This window comes from Pocillopora damicornis, chromosome 12 (assembly GCF_964200805.1).
Source record: "Pocillopora damicornis chromosome 12, jaPocDami1.2, whole genome shotgun sequence".
Taxonomy (NCBI): Eukaryota; Metazoa; Cnidaria; class Anthozoa; order Scleractinia; family Pocilloporidae; genus Pocillopora; species Pocillopora damicornis.
In genome coordinates this window covers 13,679,030-13,704,308 of record NC_142681.1, presented here as the reverse complement: position 1 = coordinate 13,704,308, position 25,279 = coordinate 13,679,030, and the positions used below count along the sequence as shown (strand labels likewise).

The window sequence follows — 25,279 nt, the reverse complement described above, 5'->3', positions numbered from 1 at the left end:
AAATCAACTAGGGGATTATCAGTTGATCCATCAACAAATTCTCCGAACTAACATCTAAAGAATCGTAAGACAGACAGTAAGGAGAGTTAATAAAAATATCTTGGGAGTGAAAGGGTTAAAGGATACAGCCTTTCAGCGAGAAGCCAGTGTGGCGATTAGAATCATTAACGTTACGGTAATCAAAAACTTGAATAATTTATAATTAGTTTAGTAAACCGAATTAGAACGATAAATGTGTTAACAAATATAACAAACCAACTTGACCGTTATCCGATGTTCTGCCAACGCGTTGCAAAATATTTGCATTTTTTCACGTTTTGGACATAAAAAAAGTTTCTTACCTTTATAAAAACATTGGTCGGAATAATTTCTGCGCATGTTCATCTCAGCTAACCTGAAAGCGAGGCAGTTTGAAATGCAGCTTGGGAAGAGTCAAAAAGCCCCCGTAAAGAGGGTACAAACTGAACTTGAGCCTGTGATCGCCAGTTGGCCGCAGACGAAATTGAATCTGAGATGAAATTCATAGTTAACAACTATTCACCAAAGTTGCGTTGGCTTCTGGCGAATTCCGCCCGCGTTTCTCGTAGATAAATAGCAAAGGATATTGGGAGTTTGAGTAGCCAATCGCAGCGCAGTAGCCAATGATATATTTCTTCAATTATATTATTTCACCAAACCCCCTCGCATGAGACAAGTTTTACGTGTAGCAAGTAAGCTGAACTAACCTGTTTATGACCTGAATACATAAAGGCGTCACTTGGCTCCACTGTGACTTCGACTTCCTGACCTTGAAGCGTTCTATTGCGGACGAGATAGCTTACGAAAAGTGGGCTCTGTACACAGCCGTATGCAGGCAAATCTGAAAAAAACGGTACAATAAATAACAAATGAATAAAGGGGTAAGTTTCTAAAGAAACTGTGGTGCTGCGTCGGTGGGAGAGTATAGCAGGTAATTTAGTGTTAACAACTGGGTTGAAAACGTAAATTAGCCAACGTAAAGGGTAAAAAAGCTAGCTTTTACCCTTTACGATGGCTAATTTACGTTTTTAACCTAGTTGTTAACATTAAATTACCAGGTACAATATATAAATTTTTTTCTTTGGTCTTGTAACGAGGTCGTGCCTCCATGAGGATTAGAGCCCCAGAATTTCGACTTCCGCTCTCGAATGGCAAGCTTTACTTTTTCCTTGTCCCACGCTTGTATGACGAAGAAAAAATATCTTTCTTTACTTTATTACGGAGCTATAAATTTACCGTCTTTCCCTTTCTATTCATTAACAAATACATATATTCAAAGATAATTTGGTTTTATCAACTGAAGTGATAATGTAAATTGGCCACCGTAAAGGATTTCTACAGCTGAAGTATCGACGTAGGGCTGACGCTCGAGAGGTCCGCTTGAGAAACTCTTTACAGGGACCAATTTCTTTTACTAACTTTGTTAATAAAACATGACTATTGTTCAATACCCCCACTGACGTAGCACCAAATTATGTTTAAAAACGTACCCCATCTATACATTTATTAACACTGAGTTTAACCACGTTTTCTTATGAGTGGCTTTTCCCAGTGCGTGTGAGGTTTCTCATCTCTTGAACAATTTGAAACCCTGTAAAACGCGCAGTAAGAGTGCTTTCGCACAACCTTATCGACTTTATCGTGTTTATGCCAATTGGCCCGGAATTTCACCAAATTGACTGTAAGACTGATAGTTGTAACACATTTGGACGAATTTAAGAGATCCTCGCAGCTAACAACACTACTGAAATAGCAGTTGAAAATAGGACCTGAAAAAAATTTCAAGCCCGTACGGGATTTGAACCCATGACCTCTGCAATACCAGTGCAGCGCTCTACCAACTGAGTTAACAAGCCAACTGGGAGCTGGTCAATATGTTGGGTCCAAATTAACCATCCAAGTGATGAATAATGATTTTAGATATATGAAATTCATACATTTGCACTGCGGTGAAGAAACGAATTTAAGAGATCCTCGCAGCTAAGAACACTACTGAACTTGTAGTTGAAACATAAACTCACATCTGGACGACTTTGCCTGCACAAAGGTGGAGAAGCACGAATAAACCTTTTCCAGTATAGTTTGATTTTGACGCTTGGCATATTGCCGTATGATTAACCTTGCTGGAAACGCACCTGCCTGTATCGCAAAAGGAACACTCTCTACTGTTACAGAAGGGAAAGTGAGCTCTGTGACCACAACTGGAAACTTATCAGCCGCAGAAGTTCTAAAGAATTAAAACAATGTAAAATGATTAAATCAAGAAACGAAAGGACTTCTATATATTCCCCTAAATAAGGTTCAGTTGAAAAGGCATCAGTGGGTCCACTGAGTGTTGGCAAAAACCACAAAACCAAAGTAATAAAATTAGTTCATCAGAACCAATGAGAGCACGAAGAAAAATCAAGCAAACTGCCTGAAGCGCGGGAAAACGCGGATGGCCAAGTCGCCACTGGTTTAAACTTTGCATTTCATGATTGGTTGACAGAGAGAGAGAGTTGTGCAACTTTCCTACTCCAATCACAAAGCAAAGGAAGGCAAGACCAAATTTTGAATGCAGTTCGGTATTACAATCGGTACTCAATTGAAAATTGCTTCAACTATCTCACTTATCTTAGACTCCCTCGAGTTAACCACGAACTTACCGTCTCCACTGGAGGGTAAGACTTCCAATGTTCACGACCTTCAGTTTACTGACACCCTCTTTAACAGCTAAGCAGTAGCATTCCGACGCACTTTCACCCTGTTGCAAAGAGACTGGGACCACCACACATGACGTTAGAAGGAGAAAAAGAAAACAGCAAGCAAGTCGGGAATAATTGTCCGTTTTTCACAAGAAATCTTGCACCTGCAATTTGCATGTAAGGACACATAACGCAAAGCTGTATGTTCATATGAAAAGGGGCCTTGAAAACTCCTCAACAAAATACACCTCGTATTCCCATGCAAATTCTTACACTCTTCCTACATTGGTCTAAAAAATCGCTCAACCTTTCCTGGTATGTTTTTAACGAAGAGGAGCCTTGAAAACCCCTCAACAAAATTCTCCTCGTATTCCCGTGCAGATTCCCCCCCCCTCTCTCCATTGGTCAACAAAATCGCTCAACCTTGTCTAGTATGTCTTTAATCAAGAGGGGCCTTGAAAACGCCTCAACAAAATTCTCCTCGTATTCCCATGAAGACCCCCCCCCCCTCTCTCCATTGGTCTACAAAATCGCTCAACCTTGTCTTGTATGTTTTTAATTAGGAGGGGCCTTGAAAACACCTCAACAAAATTCTCCTCGTATTCCCATGCAGATTTCCCCCCCCCCCCCACACCCCCTCTCTCCATTGATCTACAAAATCGCTCAACCTTGTCTAGTATGAGGAGGGGGCCTTGAAAGCCTTGAAGCTCCTCAGGAAAATTCCCTTGTCTTCCCCTGCTGATTCCCCCCTCCTTCAATTGGTCCAAAAAACGCTCAACCTTGTCTAGTTTCCCCAAATGTTCGGCGATTAGTTATAAAGAAGCCTAATCCACTCTAACGACGAGAATCTCACAGTTTTTTGGGGACAGCAATGCAAGTAGACGCATCTTTAACTAATTCCGATCGGTTATTCTCGTAATACACAGACATGTATTCCTTACTTCCTTGCAGCTGCGATCCCATCTCTTCGCCCACAATATTCACTTCTGGAGACTGAAATCAAACAAACAAACAAACAGTTCTCCAGAATTTCTGCTTCTAATTCGAAGCACAGTTGAAAGTAGGAACCGACTATTCTCAAGAAGATATAAGTTCCTTGTCAATCCTCGATAAAACCTGAATTTCTCAGGCTACTTTTTCTTCAAAGAGTTAAATTGCAGTAAGTTTGAGAAGATCAATTCGAGACATGTCATCTTATCCAAAGGTTGAAAAATAATTAATGACATATTATTTTCGCGCGGTTCCGGCACACGCACGAAAGCTGTAGTATATATACATTCCCAGCTTGACTCGGGGGAGGGGATACTAAGTGAACCCAGAGATTAACTCTTCCACTTAATCGGAGATTTCGCTCCGACCCACCCCACCGCACCCAATATCTTGCAGCACTTGCTCTCCTGCTCCATTAACTTATCTTCACGACTATATTTTCTAAAGGAAGACAAATCAAGTTTTTACGAACATAAATTGTTTGTAAACTCACCATATTCAATGTAGTGGTGACCATGGTAACAGGCCAAGGTGAGGTGCATTTGATGCCAGCTAATAAGAGGAATGGTTCTTCTTCGAACAGCTGATCCAGTCTCTCCAACTGAGAATAAACGCAAATCAATGATTTGAACTCATTACATTGCTTTGGTTCACACCCCCAAAAGCAAACCACGACGACGACAACGAGGGCATAACAAAACAAAATATCTAATTTTCAGAACAATTGATCGGCACGTGCATTTCAAAACTTTGTACATTTCTTACCCGTTTTTTGCAAAACAACAACTTGAAATCAACCAAATGTGTGTGGTCTGTGAACGGAAAACCCGATGGCAAACTATCTAAGCGCCCGTTTGGAACTCAACGCTGCTGCCATACGTTCAGCTGCGGTTGACGTGTGGTGCTACAAGAAGCAGTAAACGCATTTAGCCATTCGCGAAATTATAAATTCATTTTTAAACCATCGTTTACTGCGGCGTTGCCTTCCTGACTGCCTGAGGTCCCCATTTACTAGCCTAGACACTGCGTTACTTTGTATAGGAACCTTACAATTGAATTTTCATCGCGTGGTAAAAGACAACTTGGCGCTAATCATCAATTCAAACCACAGCACCCTCATTCAGATGCGTGTTAGTCAGAAAGTGTTTCTTGATGCACCAGACCAGGTTTATATTCGTAGAGTTATGCAGCGATCAAAAATTTTTGACGGATTTATAGATGCATTAATATATGCCATAACTTTCAATGTAATAAAAAAAAATTGAAACAAGAGCGAGAGCAAGTTTGCTAACATAGCCAAAAACGCAAGTTTGATCGATTCCAAGAGACGTAAAATTACATCGTAAAAAATATTGCCTATTTTCCCTTATCTGTCAGAGACAAAGAGATTTGAAATGGCATAACAGTCTTGAGAACAACACTTTCCTCCTAGGGCGGGTTTAAATCAGGACAGTAGAGAAAGAAGAAGGCAAAAAGTCGTCGTGATTTTGTATTCACCAGGTAGAGGATTTTTTAATTGCGTGTCGAAAGAAATCTGAGATTACTTGCGTTCTATCATTGGTCCAGAAAACTTGCGCCACTTTCTAAACCAATCAGATGCAATACTAAAGCCACGTTTTCCCGCCCTTTAGGTATTGTTGTTTTTCTTTTGAGTTCTCATTGGCTCTTTCAGTTATTTTCCTTTCTTCTGATTAGCCGTTGTGATTGCTTTGGTTTTGGTTTTATGACAGTCAACCGAAAAGCGCTCCATGTTACAAGTGCAAGTCACATTCACAAGTGCAACTACATTACAAAGCGAACGAGAATTAAAATGAAATGTGGAAATACTGAGAGGTAGTTTTACTTTTACTTTTAAGACACAAAAGAGTGATCTCACCTTGGCACAGGTACAGGTGACCGGCGAAGAATTTGGTTCAACTTGGACATCTACAGTATAGATAATCTGCATTAAAAAAAAATAAATAAAAAAATAAGCAAATGACTAGGATTAAGCATTGATAGGAATCTTTTCAAAGAATGCAAGATATCTTAACTTGAAACTCGATCCTAAGAGAGTAAGAACATACAAAAATATTACGTATCTAAAGGTATTGTATAGAGATCTATTAACTACGTACTGAACGGAAACGCATAGCCCGCAGAACATGCACAATAGGGCGAACGGAGGCAAGCGGAAGTGACGTACGAGGGAAAGGCGGGGAAAAATAAGGCACTCCTCCCCTTTCTCTAATCCTCGTTCGCCTTAAAAACGCCTCTTCTGCAGGCTACCTATTGCACGACAATTTGACTTGAGGTCTCTAAATAGACGCCCAAAGAATTGTGATTAAAGGTACAATTATAGCTTACTTAAGTATTACACCTTTGCTGTTACAGTCCGCGATCCTACTTAAGAGCATTTGACCAAGTACGACCTCTCGATCTAGAGAGAAAAGACGAAAGGGACACATTGACAATAAGCCAGACGTGAATTAGGGTGGTTTATTAGCGTTAAAGCCTCATTTTCCTGCACACCAGACAAACGAAGTAAAGGTACGTTTTTTATCCCACAGCACTACATAGAATATCAAAAAGAAATAACGCGCGCAACGAGTATAAATTACCCTCGATATTGTACGGTTATTTCGACAGTTGGTTACTTTGTACTGCAAAAAAAACCTTGTAAATAGAGTAAAAAGATGGTTATTTTTAAGATCGGTAAAGAAAAAGAGAAAGGTGTTTTTCGTCTCGTCTCGAGCGTAGGACAAAGAAAACATTCCCCATGAGGAATCAAACCTCAAACCTTCGGATTCCGCGCTTCGATGCTTTACCACTGAGCCACAGAGACTCAATGGTAAGCAATTCCCTTTACGAAGCTCATATATGACACGCGTCCTGCATACTGCTAGGATCAGCAATGTCGTTGGCGTCATGTTTTGTAAATAGAATAAGAAAGATAAAAAAAAAAAAAAAAAAAAAAAAAACCTTTTTGACAGGTTAGCTATGCTTTGCGTGAGTTGGTTTATTGGAGAAAAGAAAGGACGACATTTTCGTATAAATAAATCAGTTGGATAACGAATAACTTATTAGAAGTTTTGGTGTATAGTATCACTGAGTATTTTCCTTCGTTGGTTTCAAATTTGAATCGGTTGTCAAAATACGGCAACATCGTAAAAAACACAGCCATACTACACACCAAAACGTCTAAAAGGATAAAAATTCAGCGTGTGTCATGAGGTTCTCAATGTGAACAAAACAATAAATTCACCACCACCATCAAAGTTTTCTGTACACAAATCTCACGTGTCGCAAATCAAATTTCACTCTGAAATGCATAGCTTCTTGGTTGAAGGTAGAGACGCAAGGGTCGAAGATAAAGCTCGTAGCCATGCACGGCCAAGTATCATCTTTTATACAACCTCTCATACCTTATCAGTCATTCCATCCACAGTAAATTCCAAAAAGTTCGTTGCATCTCTCTCAGTCTTATCTGCTGCGGATACTTCTGAGTATATCAAAGCGCCTGGAAATACAATTAACAGAAACTTGACATTTTGAACGAAAACACATCAACAAAAATTAAATTTTAATCGGTTAAATTATGAATGCAATTTGGAGCAGTTTTCAATTGAGTGTTAAAAGTAAACAAAGATTTCATTGATTTCGCTTAACTTCGCTGTGTGATTGGTCTGGAAAACTAGCGCCTCTCTCTCCACCAATCAGATGTAAAACTTCGGTTTTACCTTGAACTCTAATTGGCTCTTAAAGTTATTTTCCTTTCTTGCGATTGGCTGTTGTGATTCCTGTGGTTTTGGTTTACGACGCTAACTCAAAAAGCGCTTTAACGCTCTAATCTTCCGACGTAGGAAAATACCCAGGCTCTCTCAGATTGAATATCTTTATTGACATATGACAATATAACGTTTGGGAAGACGTTGTTGTTTTAAAACACTCACCTTTTTTGGGAGATTCCTGCTCGTCCTGAAATCCAAGCCATACTCTAAAAAAAGGCATTAATTGTTATTGTAACGCTTGAAAAAGGAGTTAGGTTCACGAAGACCGACAAAAGCGCGAAAATGTGAGAAAGGCAAAGACATGTTGCATTACTTTCAAATGACGGTAGGAGAGGAGAAAACTGGTTCACGTTCTTTTTTAACACTTAGATAAAAACACACTAAAAAGGCATACCTGAGGTCTTTCAGCGGTGTATCTTCCAAACTCTCAACAACCAGCTGAAGTTCATAAAGCTCGTTTACGAGGGCGGGTGGTTCGTGCTTCAGTGTGATATTAACTCTAGGCTTGCGCGGTTCAATTCTGGCGTAAAGAGTTCGCGAAGGGAACAGATATCAACAATAAATTCCAGCTTTCTGGGGTCGTAATTATTCATTTGACTAATTACTTCCCGAAGAACTCTCAGTGCCATGTGATTCAAACCTGTAAGCAATTACCATTCAAGTGGATACGCGCGCGCTGATTGGCTAACTGGGAGGTAGATACGTTAAAAATGTTTTGGATCACTAGTTATTCAGTTTGTGTGGTACAAACTGAAACAACAATTCACCTCTACGTCTGTTAACAATTGTTAATATATACTCCACTCCGTAGCTAAAGATTCAATGGAAAACAAGCATGACTTACTTAATTTTCGAGATAACCTTTAACTCATCCCAGTCAAACTGATTCTCCTTGCTGGCGGATTTTAAACCATATGATACAAAAGGGAGGTTTTGGTTACCAGTCTCCCCTCCCCAGCCACTCCACACCAGTACAGCACACCGAGACTCACGGGACCCCAACTCCAGAGCAACGGAGGTGACCTAAGAACCACACCAAGAAAAATAAATCTGAAGTTTCTTTTAAAGCGTTCTCCTCTGGAAAAAAGTTTTCTGTCAAACTTTGCCGGTGACATCACCGAGAGATTTGGGTTTGAGCCCTGGGTTGGGATCACTGAGTAATGTTCTTGGACAAAAATTCTTTACTCTACACCTAGGAATGATAAAGTGCGGGGAAGCAGGGGGAGGGGGGCAATCTTACTTTGGACTGACAGCAACACTCTAAACATAGCTTCTAGTAAAAGACCATTAGCTTTTCCTCTTTTGGCTACTAGTCTCGTCAGCTGACTTCAACAATTATCATTTCATACGAATAAATTATTGATAAGTGTAAAGACTCGTATGGCGAAGTATTTCAGTATTTTTTTACCTGAAGTAGTTTTCCAACATCCTCAGGCTGGGGCACTAGTTGAAATGGTATGACTTTGGTCTTTGCTGGAAGAAGATACAATCCACCCTCCCCTTGAGCGGACCCAGTCTCCACAACACACTGTTGGTTATAAAACTAAGATAAAAGATAAAAGAAAATTGAGTCAGGCCAGTAGAAAATGCAACCAAATTAGCATCCAGAGTGTCATGACATGATTACAGGCAGGCAGACACGAAATTAGCATGTTCCAAGCATTCAATCACAGCTTAGCACAAGAGCATATTAGTGACGTGTACTCGATCGACCTCATCGCCCGAAGAAGACTGGCAGTATGCAGTCGAAACGTTGCGATCCACATCGAAAGTGACCACAAATGATTACATTTCACTTTTGACGCCTTCAAAATCATAGACAATAAGACACCAGCTCAACGCCACATGCAAAACCAAACCAATCATGCCTTTATTATCCGCGTTGTCCTACACTTACTGTTGTACACAGTTGTTTGATTTCAGTTCTCCTTGGTGCATTTTATGGTCGACCTTCGTTCCGGTTAGCTGTGGTAGTTACCTTGCTATTGTAAGCGCGAGACTAAACTGTGCTTTCATATTTTGGCGAAACAAAGTAACACTAGCCTTACGTATATAGGAATATTTTAACTTACCTGATTGCTAAAGAAAACGGCAAACTTCGAGAATCGGAGGGGAAATGGGCAAGAAACCCTGAAATATAATAACACACAACAATAACGAGTGTTTAGACCTTTACTTAGAACAACTTTTAATTGATTGTCAATGGTAATGCGAGACTACATCAGTTATTCTTCGTTACGGTCAAAGATCGGTCTTGAAAAGTCGAGCCACTCTCTCGACCAATCTCCCGCCTTTTCCCGCGCTTAATGGCAGTTTGTTTGTACGCTGAGTTTTCATAAACTTCTCGTGATATTTTCTTTTGTCCTGAGTGACCGTTGTGGTTATTTTAGGTTGCTTTACAACACTTAATCAAAAAGTGCTCTCGAAGAATCACCGAATCGTCACCATGCATAACAGAGCTAAATAACTTCAGTGCTGACAGTTTTGAACCAAGGTTGTGGTCTCTTAAAAGCTTCCTCTTAACCATATTCTTCCCACGAGTAATCAGAACTTAAATTCTCCATACTTTAATAATATGTAAAACAGAAAGTTTACGAGAATCAAGAACAGAAAATGATCCATCAAGGGATATTCAAGAAAGCGACGACATGTTACGGTGCGTCTGTTTAATAATAAATCACAGATGACATCAGAATGCATCACTTTTTGGTTCTTTCCAACATTTTGAGGTCGTCTGTGATCTATTATGGAACAGACGTACGGCATCATGGAACCAGTTTGTCAAATATAACACCAAACTCTCTTTCCATGCGTTCAGAGGGTAAAACGCGATAAAGCGCGACAGTAGCAGCAGAGTGAAAACCAGAGAGGTTTGGGGTCAGATCGCGTACTTCATAACGCTCACAAAGAATCACCGAATCGTTACCATGTATAGAAGAGCTAAATAATTTCAGTGCAGACGTGAAAATGTATCACTTTTTTGTTATTTCAACATTTTGACGTCGTCTGTGATCTGTTAATGAACAGACACACGGCATCATGGAATCTGTTTGTCACGTATAAAACGAAATTCTCATGACTCACCATCAAAAGAAAAATCTGTCATTGGTTTGGAGAATTAATAAAAGCTTGAGAGTTAAAGGTGAAAGCTGTTTTGGATTAAGCGACTCTAAGAAGACAAACCTTAAGTAAATTTGAAGAAGGATGGTAGAATCTGCTGTTGTTGAAACTGAATCAAAGACTGGCTTACATTCCACTGGAGAAAGAACAAAATTGAAAACAACAGGAAATATTAAAATATCACGCTCCTTTGCATAAGACAAATAAAATAAATTCATTCACTCATTAATATTTTGAGCTTAAAGATTTTACCCGTCACCTTATCGAGCTTTGGTTTCAAAGGGTATTAAAGAAGAGTTTTTTCCTACCCTGCAAGATTTTGTTTGCTGTATTTGGAAATTGAATTTAGCAGTTTCTACAACCAAATTCATTTTAATCCTCTGTAAATTGTGAAATGATATCAGCGCAAAGAGGAAAAATACACAATAGAGTTGACATTTTCTCACCAAATGGTGCTATTTGTTCCATCTGTATGGTAAATACTTGGGGTGCCTGTGGTGTCACTTTAAGTGTTTTCCATAGCACCTTAGCTTCTTCCACTGCTTCAAAGTCACAGCCTGGCTCGGGCTCAGGACATTCATTCTGTTTGTAATTCCAATGAAAAATAAGAAATGATACAGCGATAAGAATTCAGTTGTTTTTCGTAACATGCTTGTCCTGTAAGAAGCGCTCGGCGAAAACGCGAGTTATCTACGCGCGAAAGACCAGCCATGCGGGGAAAGAAACTCTCTTTCCCGCGCGTGTGCTTTCTATGTTTAAATCACCAGTGTCAGGGTCGTAGATGACAAAAACAGAGAAACTCAGCGTAAACTCATTCTACAATAAATGTTCTTCCAGAAATCCTCTTTAAACGACCATTTGAAATAAGTCCTTACCGACATGACGTGAATAAGATTAGTCTGACATCTTGTTTTCTCCTCTGGTGAATTTTCAACATCTGATGTTTTCTTGAATCAAGGACTCTATCACCAATACAATATCACATATTGGGTATGATGTTTCACTTTTACAACGCGATGGATTTGACTTAGAGAAAATCTGTTCAGCTTAATACGACTACAATAGTCAATTGATATTATTCTAAAATTCCCAAATTTTGCAACCTTACTAGTTGGTTACCGTAGAGTACCTTGCGTTTTGAAGGCGCTTTTCAGCCTTTCCACCTGACTTGGAAATCACTTTAACCCTTTAACCCCTAAGAGTGACTAGCATGAAGAATCAATAAGAACTCAAAGCATAAACAGGCACCCTGCCTGAAGCGCGGGAAAAAGCGGGTGACCAAGTCGTGGTTGGTTTTAGTTTTGCATCTGATTGGTGGAGAAAGTGGCCCGAGTTTTCTTGACCAATCACATTACGAAGCTAAGTTAAACCAATGCAATCCCAGATCACTTTGCATTGAAAATAACTCTAACTAAGAGAATCTTTTCATCAAGAAAAAATGCTACATTCAGTTATTCAGATGATAGGCAATATTTTCAAGGGTACATCTTCCTGTCAATTCAAGCGAAAGGGTGATATATTCCTCCACATTGCAAACCAAGTATGCACACCTGTAATAAGAGTTAAGTAGACTATGGATGTAAAAATAAATAAATCTAAAATTTGAAGTTGAGAAAAGCTGTTTTGAATGTTCTACCCCCAAAGTTGCTATTCATAAACAACCCCTTGACAATAATTTGAAATGGAAAAAGAAGACCAACTTTGATTTTTGGCATTGTAGCAGTCCAACTGAACAGACGTGGAATCATTCTGTCTGTCCGAGTTGGTTGTGTCCGCACTGTAAATGAGCCAAACTTCCACCAACATCGACATACTATCCCTGATTCTCACGCTTAAGGGCTTTTCAATAACGTGTTGCCAACCACAACCAAGGTAAACCCAACAACCAATCACAGTGATGGTAAATACCACAAGGGGTAACTTAAAGAAAAAACAAGTAACCTGCCTGAAGTGCGGGAAAACGCGCCTAACCAAGGCGCCATTGGCTTCAATTTTACTTCTGATTTGTTGAGAGGGTAGCGCGTGTTTTCAAGACAAATTTAAGAGCAAGGTAATGCAAAACTAAAGTAAACTCAGATTATTTCCACTGAAAATGCTTACATGTTGAGTTCTCAGAAACAAGAGCTGGAGAGTACAAATCTTGTCTCACTTACTACAAAACAACAGTACCTCAGTGATGTGATTAAAACTGACGTGAGAAGTGACCACCATTTTTCTCTGCGGTAATCCCACGTGACTTTTCCCAACAACCTTAAAGAACAACAAAGAATGACAACAATAAATGGAGTAAGTTTATGAAGACACTTTGGTGCTGCTTCGGCGGAGGTCGGTAAAGTTAGTTGAGGTGATAAAGAAAATTGGCCACCGTTAATAGTGTTTCTAACGCTGACGTTACGAGCGTTAGCCCTTCGTTAGAGCGAATGGAGGAATTGAGAGTCGTGTGTGGTTTATATAAAGAAAAATGGAGCTAAGCTATTGGTAGGAAGATGGTAACGTGAAAAACACAATGAAAAGCTAGATTTTAAACATCAATCAAAGGAGCGGCGAAAACTTCCGTGCAATCACAAGCAGACCACACTGTGTTTGTTGTTACTTAACAAAATCTACGAGGGTTATGAATAAAGCCCTGAAAAATGCATACCTAAATTACATCTCGGTCTGACTTTCTCCATAAAGTTAAATGAAATGTTAATCAACTCATTTTGTGGTATGTTGGCGCCTTTTTACGAAATAACTTTCTCATAACGGCCTCCGGCCGAAAGTAATTTCTTAAAAAAAAACGCTTCAAACGGCCTGGTCTGCCTGGTCTGCCTATGGTACAATACTTGACCACTACTGATTCTAAACTGAAACTTTCTCTACTGCTTTACTCACAATAAAGCTTTACTGTAATCCCTGGCGTGGTAATACTCCTAACCCATCTGAACCACTGCAGAATTAACAGGAAATAGTTTCTGTCAGGTTATTATCATCACGAAACGTTCTCATGTTCACAACCACACCACAAGACATAATGATAAACTTAAAGTTCTCTTTTGTCGTACAGGTACTGCTCAGCGGTCTCTCTTTTCTCATGATATTAGAACGTTAAAAATGTACATGCAAAAATTACGCGCTTCTGATTGGCTAAAAACGAGTGCATTCTCGTGTAGCACGAGTGCAAATTCGTCTGTCTTGACTTTGTTAACTTTTAAAAGCACTACATGTACATTGTCATGAAGAAACAAAAGCTTTTAGTTGCATCTTGCTAAGTTCTTAACCCTTTACACTCTAAAATCAGTCTATATATTCTCCATACTGTTCTTTATACATTTCCTAAGGTGCTGACAAGGAGATTTTGTTCACCAATCAAAAGCCTCTTTGGTTGGTGATCATTTCCTTTATTCTCATGACCTTAACATGTGATTCAGGGCTGATATTTTAGGGAGAAATTTGATGCTGGTCACTCTTAGGGTTTAAAGGGTTAAAGTGAAAAAAGAGAGAACTTACTCAGGTATCTCTTCATCCTGGGTGATTTGTACTTTTTAAACTGAGCCACTGCACTACTGAGAAGGGGAATGATAACCCACTGCGAGAGAAAAAAAAAAAAAAGGAGCCAATATTCTAAGTACCTCAACCAAATATACAAAGTAGGTTAGCATAAATAAAGAGATTGATGGTAAGAGTATTTGCTAACAAGGTATTATGTAATACTGGCAATTGGGATTTCAAATTCATAATTGCTTTGGTTTGGCTAGAAAGCTCATTGATGCAATTGTGCGCAACCAAAAATTTACAGACATATTAACCTTGCATTTAAACTTAGTTTGTCACCATGATTTCTCCCTGACATTTATCTGATCTTAATTTTCTTGAAATGAAAGTCTGCCAAACAATACAGTGCACTTACAGAATGGTCCACTTGGATTTCTTGGGACTGCAAGGCTATAATTCCAGCCTTCTCTATTCCTGCATCTGGTGGTTCTGTTCCTACAAATATATTAAGTCAAATGAACCCAGCAGTTCTACAAATTAAAGGAAAGTATTGCATCTCAACAGATCAAGTTTCAAATAAGCTCGAAAAAAAAGTTTTAGAATTTTTTTTCTAACAGAGTGTTTTTAATACACCAAAAGTTTTCTCTTATCAAATGGAACAAAATTCTAACACTGAGCTTTTCAACCAGTACATGGTTTGCAAAGGAAACTTACTGAGTAAGGTGGTTAAACCATTTCTGATGGCTTCATCAAACAGTTCTCCAAATAAACTGAACCTGTATTAATTTTTCACATAGTTTGTTATTGATTAAGCCTCTATAATTCCCTACCATACAGCATGTTGTATTAACTTTGACAACTATTCATCATTGAACTGACTAACAAATTATTTAAAAGTCTCCTGTTTTCATCACTTCAATTCCATTATGTTGAAAAGTTCAGTCGAAAATTTCACTTCAACTTGACCTGTTCTTGATCTAATGTTGTTAAGAAACAAGAGTTGTTAGATCCTGGTTACAGCTTGGGTTTCTTTGAAAGCAAAAACCTTCTAGAACACAAACCAAAGAGGACTCACCACATCAAAGCTTATCATGGTTTCTGTAGCATAAAGAGACTAAAAGTTCTCTCTCTGGATTTGATGCTACATATAGGTCTGGTAGATTACCCCCTACCCCCACCCCCCAGCATTTTTATCAAATTCCCTTCATAATTGGCCGATACTTATTTCAACTCTGGGGTGGAGGGAGGTACTTTAGCTGTACATATGTAAGTGCCCAAAAAACAAACTGAATGCAGACCTTCCAGTTAAGAGTGAGGAGGCTAAACAGAAAAAATACTCACTGGAGAGCCAGGCTGAGTGTTCAAAGGCTAAGTCAGGGCAGCCAACCTTTTCCTTAAACAAATCCACATGCTATCTGAATTGTGATATGGCATCTAATGGGGCTGATGCTTGGAAACTTAGACGGCAAATCTGTGAGACAATTAATAAAAATTGATTAATACTGTTTGGTTGTCAGGATAACTCAAAAGTCTGTAATATATGTTGTAGGAGGGATATAAATCACCAGATATATTGGTCCCATAGGACATTTAAATTCCATTGAATCTAAATTTAGCATCAAATGTTTTCAAAGATATTTGGTTTTTTTGTAACCACTCTGCCAATAACCATTTTGTTTCTGTTTGTCACTGTTTCCAAAACACTCCTGTAAGTGACCATACTAAAAATGTTGGACACATTTTTGGTTCTGTGTTTCTCATAAGCAGTCACCAACAGGTTTGTTATAAAATCAGAGAGAAATAAGGAATATTTCATCAATGTTGTAAGCGACACTTTCTATAATGTAGTTTCATTCTGAAATGAAATTGGATGGTTAAGTGGGTAAACTGATTTCAAGAATTAATAAATACCAAATAAGTACTGTACCATAGTTCACTCGTAACTTTCTGATTATATTTTTCTAAAATAAACTTATTAAATGGCCACCTCCCTAAAGTGCCCACTTAAGAGCAACTTGACTGTACACCTCAGACTTAGAATTACAGATGGAGATCTTTTGATTTAATGGCACAATTAAGGTATCTGGTGAAAAATTTACCTTGCATATTTGACAAAAGGAGTACATAATCCCAAAAATGTAAAATTACGTGATAAGAGATCATGTCTTTAACTCGTCCAAGATGTACAATGTCTTCTTCACATCATTACTTTTATGTAACTATTATTACAATGGTATACACCAAATATATATTGACTAGAGTTCTAAAATATGAAAAAACACAAACCTTGAAATTAATAAATCCAGCAACAACTTTGATCTCTAGTATGTTCATGTCAGTTGTCTTGATTTCTCCAAGAAGACTGTATGCTTGCCTGTAGTGCCTGGGGTTAAAAATTAAAAAAGTCCTACATCAATCAGCTGATGTCTGGTATGTTAATATGCAAATGTAACTAACTTGGGAGTTTATGTTGAGAGATCTCCAAGGCAGGAAGACTGAAAATATTAGGGGAAGAAATCTGTGGCAGGAGTTGCCAATTTTGTAAACTGTCTTTGGCTGTCATGTGGCAAGGCAGAACAACTTTTAACTCTCTGTCATTTTCTTTCATAAAAAAAAAATTTGCTCCTTCTCCTCCACTGTCCTAGTTCTAAACCTTGAGATACCTTGTAAAAATCCTACACTACTTGCTGATCATTTCAGAGACAAGCATTGATGTCAGCTGAAACTATATTGCTTAATATTCTCACAAGGTGTCCTTTTCAAAATTTTCATTTCTACTTTTCCTCTTTATATTTTCTTTTCTCAAAAAAGTTTCTTAACAGAAAGTTGGCTAATACAGCCCTGAAAGTGCCTTTTCCTTCCTGACCCCTTAACCGAAAAAAAGGGAAACACTGAGATCTACCTTTTGGCCAACTAATTTTTGTCATTGTAAGATCAATAAAAAAATAAATACTGATGAACTTACTTGATAGCAGAGTGAGGGTCTTGTCTTAGCTCATTGAAAAAGGAAACCTTGAATTGGTGTCGCACCAACAATAGCTACAACAACAGTAGAGAAGCAAAATAAGAGATTTGTGAATTGTTGAGGCCATTTGCAAAGCAAAATGTGGTCAGCGATGTCTTTGGTGGAATATATATATATATAAGAGGGTAGCAAAAAAAAGACACCGAATGAGAAACATTTCAAAGTAACACCTTTCAAAGCTGACATCAACAAGCTTTTTCTGCTCAGAATTCTTGGTAACTCTTTCCCTCAGCCTTTAACTAAATGTAGTTCTGTAGTTTGAGTAGAATCCATCACATCAAATTATTGACATACAAAGATCACTTTTGCAAATTGAAGTTCTCACCTGATGAGTTCCTTTGTTAAGAAATTCCTAATGATCATAAAGAGCATGAAAACATAATAAGTGTCTCTTCATTCCGTATATTGATAAAATTTTACTTTTTGTGCTACAACATAAAATTATTTTGATGGTAATTCTGGCTAGTAAAAAGGTAATCTATAGAAACATTACATTGCCCTACCAGGCAAGTTATACAGGCATGTATATGACCCAGAATTTTGGCACATTTTCCAACAGACAGTTTAGGTTACTGATACTTTTCTGTCCTTGATCTGAGAAGAGAAATTTACTTAGTACAAGGGGAGTGTCCTACTGAAAAACCCAATGGTTTTAGCATGAATTTATGTCGAACTAAGGCAGTTAAACCAAAAGAGTCCAAAAAGCTAACCAGAACACTATCTTTTCCCCTTTTACTGACTAGTTGAAAATTCAATTCAAGACACTCAGAGACTGTGGCCTCATCTTCAATCTGTGTCATCCATCTACATATCATCTATGTACAAGACGATGTAGACAGTGACAGTTGAAAATAAATTTTAGACAAGGACCATTCACTGCAGCATGAAGCAAATACAGGCTTGTTGTTTCCTCCTGGCTGGGATTTTAATAACCTGACCTTCTCCCTACTCCCTTAAATTTCCAGAATTGCAACCTCACCTTGTGGGCTTTAACTCTCCTACATTCTCCATGGTAATAACTCTGTGCTAAATCATAAAAAGCATTCTCCAGCCTTAAAAAAAAAGAAGAAGAAGAAATACTTATCTCATAAGTTTCAAACCTGTTCCTTTTTTATTTTGAAGCTGTATGAATTTCATGTCCCATGAATGACTACGATAACTTGTATTATTGTTTTTTTAGAGAGCACGGTAACGAATCTTGCAATCTGATTGGTTCTTTACCCAGTCAGTATTTTCCTATCTCTGCCCACGGGCCACGGTAACGCTTTCGTGAGTCGCCGAGTACATCCCAACTTTCGTTGTCATTTTTCATAAATATACCTCGTTTTCTGGCTGGGCTGTATTTTTAAGCAAACACGTCGGTCACTACCTCAAGCCGATAAATAACTTATGAATCCTCCCTTTTCTCTCTATCAAATCACTTTGGTTGACAGAAAAATATTGGTTTCAGAATGAATTTGTATAAACAATAGTGTCATTACGTTGGTTGACAAGCGGCCTAAAAACCGTCTGCAATTAATTTTAATCGTTCACAAAAAGTACCCAGAAAGTTGAAACGTGAGGTATTTGGTTACAGTTAAACTGAACGATGGAACTTTCATTCATTTAAAATCTGAATTTTCTCAAGCAATTTGTTCATAGTGAAAGAGCGAGCGAAGTTTTAATTTAAGTTCTACAACAAATATACGCTCCTGGTGAGTCTTTCCAATTCCGTTCAATTTGGACATTTGTACCTTAAATTGCACAACAGAAATTGAAGGAATTGAGAAAAGGCTACATTAAATTCCCTTGTGTCTCGTTGGAGTGTGCTGTTCGAATTTAGTTTTTGTGAAGGAAAGATCAGAGTTAAACACGCCACTACAGCAAACAAACGAGCAAACTCTCACAACTTCAAAATAAAAAATTGAGTTTACTCACAATTACTTTCCTCGCCGTTTACTTAATGAACAGAGGTAAATCTTCGTACATGAATGAATGGTCGATGAGAGTAAATAATACTTTCCGTTAGATCATTAACTGATTTTTAAGAAAACATTGTCATGACAGTCCTTGCCAAACTAGTTCTGTTGGTTTTCAAATGTTCCTACGATTTTTTTTTTCTTGCGCGCTCTCTAATTGACAGGTGTCAGATTGTGACAGATACTTGTAAAAATAATGTTTCAAAGTTTGTTTGGAAGCCTCTTAAATCACCTTTATCGTTACGGAAATGAAAATGTTTCGCTGAGGCATCTCTCTCAAATTTGCATCACCTCTATTTTAACTACCATTTACTCACTCAAAAATTGTTCAGTTTATGGAAGATCTTGCCGTATTTACGGTCATAAGTCATTCGGGTTCTTTCGGAAAGAATTTCGTCGAGTTTAAAAACAATAAATATGTTATTTACCGGCTAAGGGTCGGTCCGTATGATGAAAAACTGTGACCTCGGCCTTGAAAATGCTGCCCTCGGCGTACGGCCTCGGGCAGTATTTTCAAGACCTCGGTCACAGTTTTTCACCATACAGACCTCCCAGCCGGCAAATAACATATATGTATGATCATTCAACCATTTAACTCCCATGAGTGACCAAGACAGAATTTCTCCTTACAATATCAATACAATATCAACTAGATTAGAGATGAGAATAAAGAAAATATCAATTTGGGGATAATTAGTTGATCTGATAAAAAATTATCCAAACTAATATTATAAGAATTGTATGGTTGACAGTAGGGAGAATTACAAATTTGATCTGGGAGTTAAAGGGTTAATCAGATGAAAACACAAATCAATAGAGGGGCTGTTAACTCTCTTGGGAAAGTCTTGATAAATGCTGATAACATCTGATTTTCTGATAGATATTCCCTTATTTTTAAAACATTCTCATCCCATGTAAGTAACTAAACAACTTGTAGTGAGTCTAAAGTTAGTTAACCCTTTAAGTCCCACTAGTGACCAAGACAAAATTTCTCCTTACACATCAGTACAATATCAAGCAGACAAGTAATGAGAATGAAGAAAAAAATATCCAGTGGAGGATTATTGGTTGATCCAATTCCAAATTCTCCACACAAACATCACATGAATTGTATGGCAGACAGTAAAGAGAATTACTAATGAAATCTTGAGACTGAGTTAAAGGGTTAATAGAGTCTGAGGCTTACTCATGTAAAAGCTTTTCAATTTCTTTCTACTTCACTGTCACTTTTTCCAAATAATTCTAACTAACTAAGTCTTTATTGTGTCCTGTTTTGTAACTTTTCTTGATCAGCTACAATAAAATATGATAGAAAAAATATGAAACTCTTACTAAATAAATCTTTTCTTATATTTGACAAAAGTTGGGCTTTTACATTCAACTGCAAACTCAATGAAAACCAATCTCATCAAAATCAATCTAAAATGATAAATTTTGTACAAATACCTAATTGTGTAGCCAATCAAGTGATCTGTATGTGGAAGGACAAACAATGATTTGGCTGACAGGTCACATGCACTGCACAGTGTTGCTGCCCTCTCTAGTGCTTGTAAATCATCACCTGTGATTCATTATAATAGCATAAATTTCCTCCATGAAGGGTACTCAAATCCTTGGATACAGGAACTAATATGAAATAACATTTTTTTTTTCTGAAGCATGTCAACAGGCTGGAATCTTAAATTCTTGACTCTGATTGGCCAATTGTACCCCAGTAACTGGTCCAGCTTGTTAAAATACAGTTTTACAATCATGTTTTTCGATGTGGGAAGAAACTGTGCCCTTGACCTCGATTACAGACACCAGTCTTGGGCCATACTCAAGACCTTGGGCACAGTTTTTCTCCATTTTCCAGCCCATGCCTAGCTCAATAAATGACATGTAAATAACATCATAATGCCTCTGGCAGATTTATAGGATAGACCTGGCAGTCACTTATGGTTTGACGTTAGCATGAAAACACTAAACATGGATCTAAAACTCTCTACTTAATAACATCATCTTTTGACTTCTATGTATTTACTGATGTTTACCTGGAGGAAGAGGAGCATTCTTTTGGATAAGAACCACAGCAACCTTAGTGTTCTGGTCTTGAAGGCTGGTCCTGTTCAGAAATTAAAAGATTGCTTTAAATGTGTAGGATTGAAGTTATAGAATCCAAAATTATTCATTGTACTGGGTATTTTTTTTTGCATTTGATGAGTTGATGAGTTTTGTAATGTTCTTATTATAACTTACAAGTATCTGATTGTCGCTTGGTAGAGAAGGAGGTTTCCAGAGTGTCAGGAGCACTTACTGTTGTTATGACAAACTTATTTCATGGTTGTTATTTGAATTGCACTCTAAATCACAGTAATTGTTAATTAAGCTGATGATTGGACAAAAGTCATTTTCTTTTGTTAATTAAACAATTGTTTTCTGCTCAAATATACATGTTAGTATTTACATATTATTCTGTGTGTTTATCTGTCAGAGAGCACGGAATTAAGTTTTTGAGTTGTACAATGTCATAAAAATCAACACATACAATGGAACCCTCTTAATCAAACTACACTTTTCATAATACTTATTAATAATTTTCAGTCATGTCATTAGTGCTGATTAAGGTTCACTGTTATAGAGGAGTAAGATAAAATTCTCACTCTCTTGTTATTACCTGACTCTTTCTAGTTTTGAAGCACATTCAGTTTGCCTGTCTTTCCACTGAACGTCATCCCAATCCAACTCATAAAACATGACCACCACAGCAGGAGAGAGATAAAGATGTTTGTGCATCCATTTTGTCTTCAAGATACCCTTTGGTATGTACCACTCATAGGTAGAACGCTACAGGGAAACAAGACTCAGTGATAAAAAGCCAGCATACACTTGCATAAGCAGAGGTCTCAGTAACACTGGTTACAGGGAGGCCTACTGTTTCTGTGAGAGGTCTTACATTATTAATTGGCTATCTGCTAAGATTTTCAATGGTAGTGACCCCACTAATAGCAGTATCTGCCCTCACTAATGGAAAATGTTACTGAGGCTCCATGCACACCAACAAAGATAAAGGTTCACTTAAACCTTTAATTCCCAGAAGTGATTAACATGAAACTTTTCCCTATGATATCCAAACATTATTCAGCAAACAGGTAATGAGAATATTCAAATTTATCAGGTAGAAGCTTTCATCTTGATCTAGCATCAAGTTCTCATAACTAATTTACAAGGAAATTTGTGGCAGCTGGAGGGGAAAATTAACAATCAGATCTTAGGAGTTAAAGGGTTAACACTTCAAATCCCATGAGTGACAGAGACAGAACTTACTTCTAAAATTTCAATGCAATATCAAGCAGACAAGCGATGAGAAAAAAGAAAAAAGAATAAATTACAGGATCATTAGTTGATCCAATTCCAGATTCTCTGAACTAACATCCTAAGAATTGTACACCAAACAGTACAGAGAATTACTGAGGAAATCTTTGGAGTGAAAGGTTTAAGAAAGTCAGAACTCAAGGAAGCAAGAGAATGCTTCCTTGGGAAAAAAACCCAGGAGTATGATTGAATTGTGATTAACTCTTTTAATGATTTTGTGGAAATCACTCCTGGAACTTTCTTTATAATATTATCTAAGAAAAATGAAACAGTGGCAACTTCCTATGCAGACACCCTTGCTGTACGAAAATAGTGTCTATTTAACCCTTCAGCATCTAATTTCTCTTTGCCATATAACCCCAGAATCAAACATTAAGCTAAGGTCATGAGAATAACGGAAATGATCACCAACTACAGTTCTTGATTGTTACCTTAGGAAAGTATTAGGAAAAGTATGGAGAATATTCATACTGACGTTCGGGTTTAAAGGGTTAGGTTTAGTCCAAGAGCTCAAAAGGGTTTAATTTTTAGTGAAGGTGGGCCAAGTTGACTTGCCTACTACGAGAGAGCCCATTGAGTGAGCTCCCACTATACTGAAAGAGCTTAAAATAAGAAGAATTTCACGTAATCAAAGGATTTAAGAGTGACTACACTTAAAAGCGATAGCAAAGCTCACCTTTGATTTTGCTTTGGGAAATTCGTGATCAATTGGTAGAAGTCTGAAGGATAGTGGAACTCTCTCAGGATGCCTGTTCACAGAAAAAGACTCCCAGATAGATTTGTGCAAAGGTTTCTGATTAATATCAAGTCCCATAAGAGCTGTGAGGCCCAAAGGACGGGTCGCCAGTTCTGTTGGAAACTCGCTAGCAGCCGCCATTATTGTTTAGGCTAGAAATGTAACCTGGCCGGCTGTAACGTCGACCGGTAGTGACTGGATCGGAAATATCGACTTCATTAGACGCAGATTTTTTTAGTAGTAGTGGTTCCTTCCGCTTTCCACGAGTGAATGGCTATCAGCGGTTAAGTCTGATCTATATCGGGGAATTGCGACCGTTTTGCTTGGGGGTCGTTTCTTTAACGACCAGCTGTTGCTATAAAAACGTCTTAGGTCGTTTCGCCAACGTTTTAAGTTATTTCACCAACATCTCTGGTGCTTTCAGGCACTGGCGCTTCCTTTCAAATATTTCAGGTGTTAACGTTCGGAATAATTAGCGTGATGTTAAACGCTCTTAGAAATTGTTAAAGAAGGAAATGAGAAGGACACCCTATCAAGAACACGTGACATGGTCAAACTTTTTTTCGTGCATGTGATCACTTATTTATGCGTCAAGTTTTTATGTTGAAGTTAACGTAATTTTCGTCAAATGAAGGGACGAAAAACTCGTTTGGCTCCCATAATTTGTTATGATCTTTGACGCTATAACTGTTGCGGCTTGGATTGCTATTTAATACTGGAACTAATATTCGACGTTAGCATACTAATCACCAGAACTTCATCGCCAGAATTTTTTTGATTATAAGACAAGTATCAAGTAACATGGGTTGAGGAGAAACGATCAAAGAAATGCGCTGAAAAGCATTGAGAAACAAAACAACTTTCTTGCGATCATAGCGTTTGTTGATGTTTTCGGCGGAAGCAAGCATTAATCATTCCTATCCGCGTCAGCAGACCGTGGCAGACACTCCTACCACTTGCATCATTTATCCCACCACCTTGCCGCCTTAACAATGAACAACAGTGCTATCTGTTTTACTCTGTAACCTGGTTAAAACAAACGTTCACGATATTGTCTAAAAAATTTTTCTTAAGCCATCTTTTATTTTAGCGTCTTTGGAATTACTGCATAATCCTCTAAGAAACTTTGCCCAAAAAAGTGTATAAATTGTGGTAAATAGCAAGAATATTTTGATTCCATAAACAACACTTTGACAATAACCTGACTTGAAAACAATTAAATCACTGTGCAAACATACATTATCTCAAACATTACAATACGTAATTAAGTGACTTGTTCAACCAATTTCAAAATATTGCTGCCGTCATTTTTCCAATTGATACTGATTAAGTTCTTGACCTTGAAAGCTTTTTCCATGGTTCTGTTTGGAAATCCATGTATTTTTTCCAGTCTTTTAAGCACTCAGAAGTAGTACTGGAACTCACCAAAAGAAAAACTTTCCGGAAAGATTTTACATAAAAAAATTTAGGATTCTGTTAACTTAACCTATAATAAAAGGCTTTGAAGGAAAACCCTGTAAGACTTAACTAGCTCGTTTTTTATGCTTAAACTACTGTTTTAACTTTCCTGATTTCACTTCACTTAAGAGCCGTATGAGTCAATAATGTTTCGTGCTAATTATATCGGCCGGATAAGATAATTTTCGTGCAGAAAAAAAAATTCTCGGATACGTAACCAATACCTCCTTCTGAGAAGATCGGAAAAGAGAAAGCAAAAAATTAAAATCAATATGCTTAATTTGAGATTGCCCTTTCTGTAATTACACAATGAAATAACGGATAGAGTATTTTCTCTACTTATTCTATTTGTTTATCCAGCTAAAAGTCTCTAAGGTCTGTTTACTTCGAGATATTATCATCTTTTTTCCTGTGACAAACGTAAAAAACAATTATAAATAACACAATCAACATTTCTTAAATAAAGCAAATACAGTTATACCAGGCGCAATATGTAGGCAAATGTACACTTGTATCTGATTGGCAGAGAGACGCTTTCGAAATTCTATATTTTACACCTAACTGGGAGAATAAATTGTTACTCTTTGAAAGAAACAAAAAAAAAGATATAAAACTAGCCTTGATATTCAAGGTGACAAAGGATAACTGCCGACAGTCAGCGAACAGTAAGTCATAGCCACCTTCACATTTAA

General features: G+C 37.7%; 1 pseudogene across 1 annotated transcript; it reads right to left on the bottom strand.

Annotated features, from left to right (window-relative positions):
• Positions 1-30: 30 nt before the first annotated feature.
• LOC149036605 (trafficking protein particle complex subunit 11-like) lies at positions 31-23,635 on the bottom strand (annotated as a pseudogene). Its single transcript, XR_016181444.1, has 33 exons — positions 23,070-23,635; positions 21,696-21,865; positions 21,073-21,143; positions 20,486-20,600; positions 18,061-18,133; positions 17,407-17,433; positions 17,022-17,095; positions 16,343-16,439; positions 15,398-15,527; positions 14,472-14,551; positions 14,072-14,150; positions 13,457-13,511; positions 12,752-12,832; positions 12,068-12,132; positions 11,458-11,519; positions 11,029-11,164; positions 10,646-10,718; positions 9,535-9,592; positions 8,871-9,005; positions 8,307-8,485; positions 7,857-7,982; positions 7,625-7,668; positions 7,097-7,191; positions 6,052-6,111; positions 5,569-5,634; positions 5,060-5,120; positions 4,186-4,298; positions 3,644-3,695; positions 2,664-2,775; positions 2,154-2,245; positions 726-859; positions 342-508; positions 31-54 (listed from the first exon to the last, which is right to left on the bottom strand). The product of XR_016181444.1 is annotated as a trafficking protein particle complex subunit 11-like (transcript).
• Between the last annotated feature and the right edge of the window lie 1,644 nt (positions 23,636-25,279).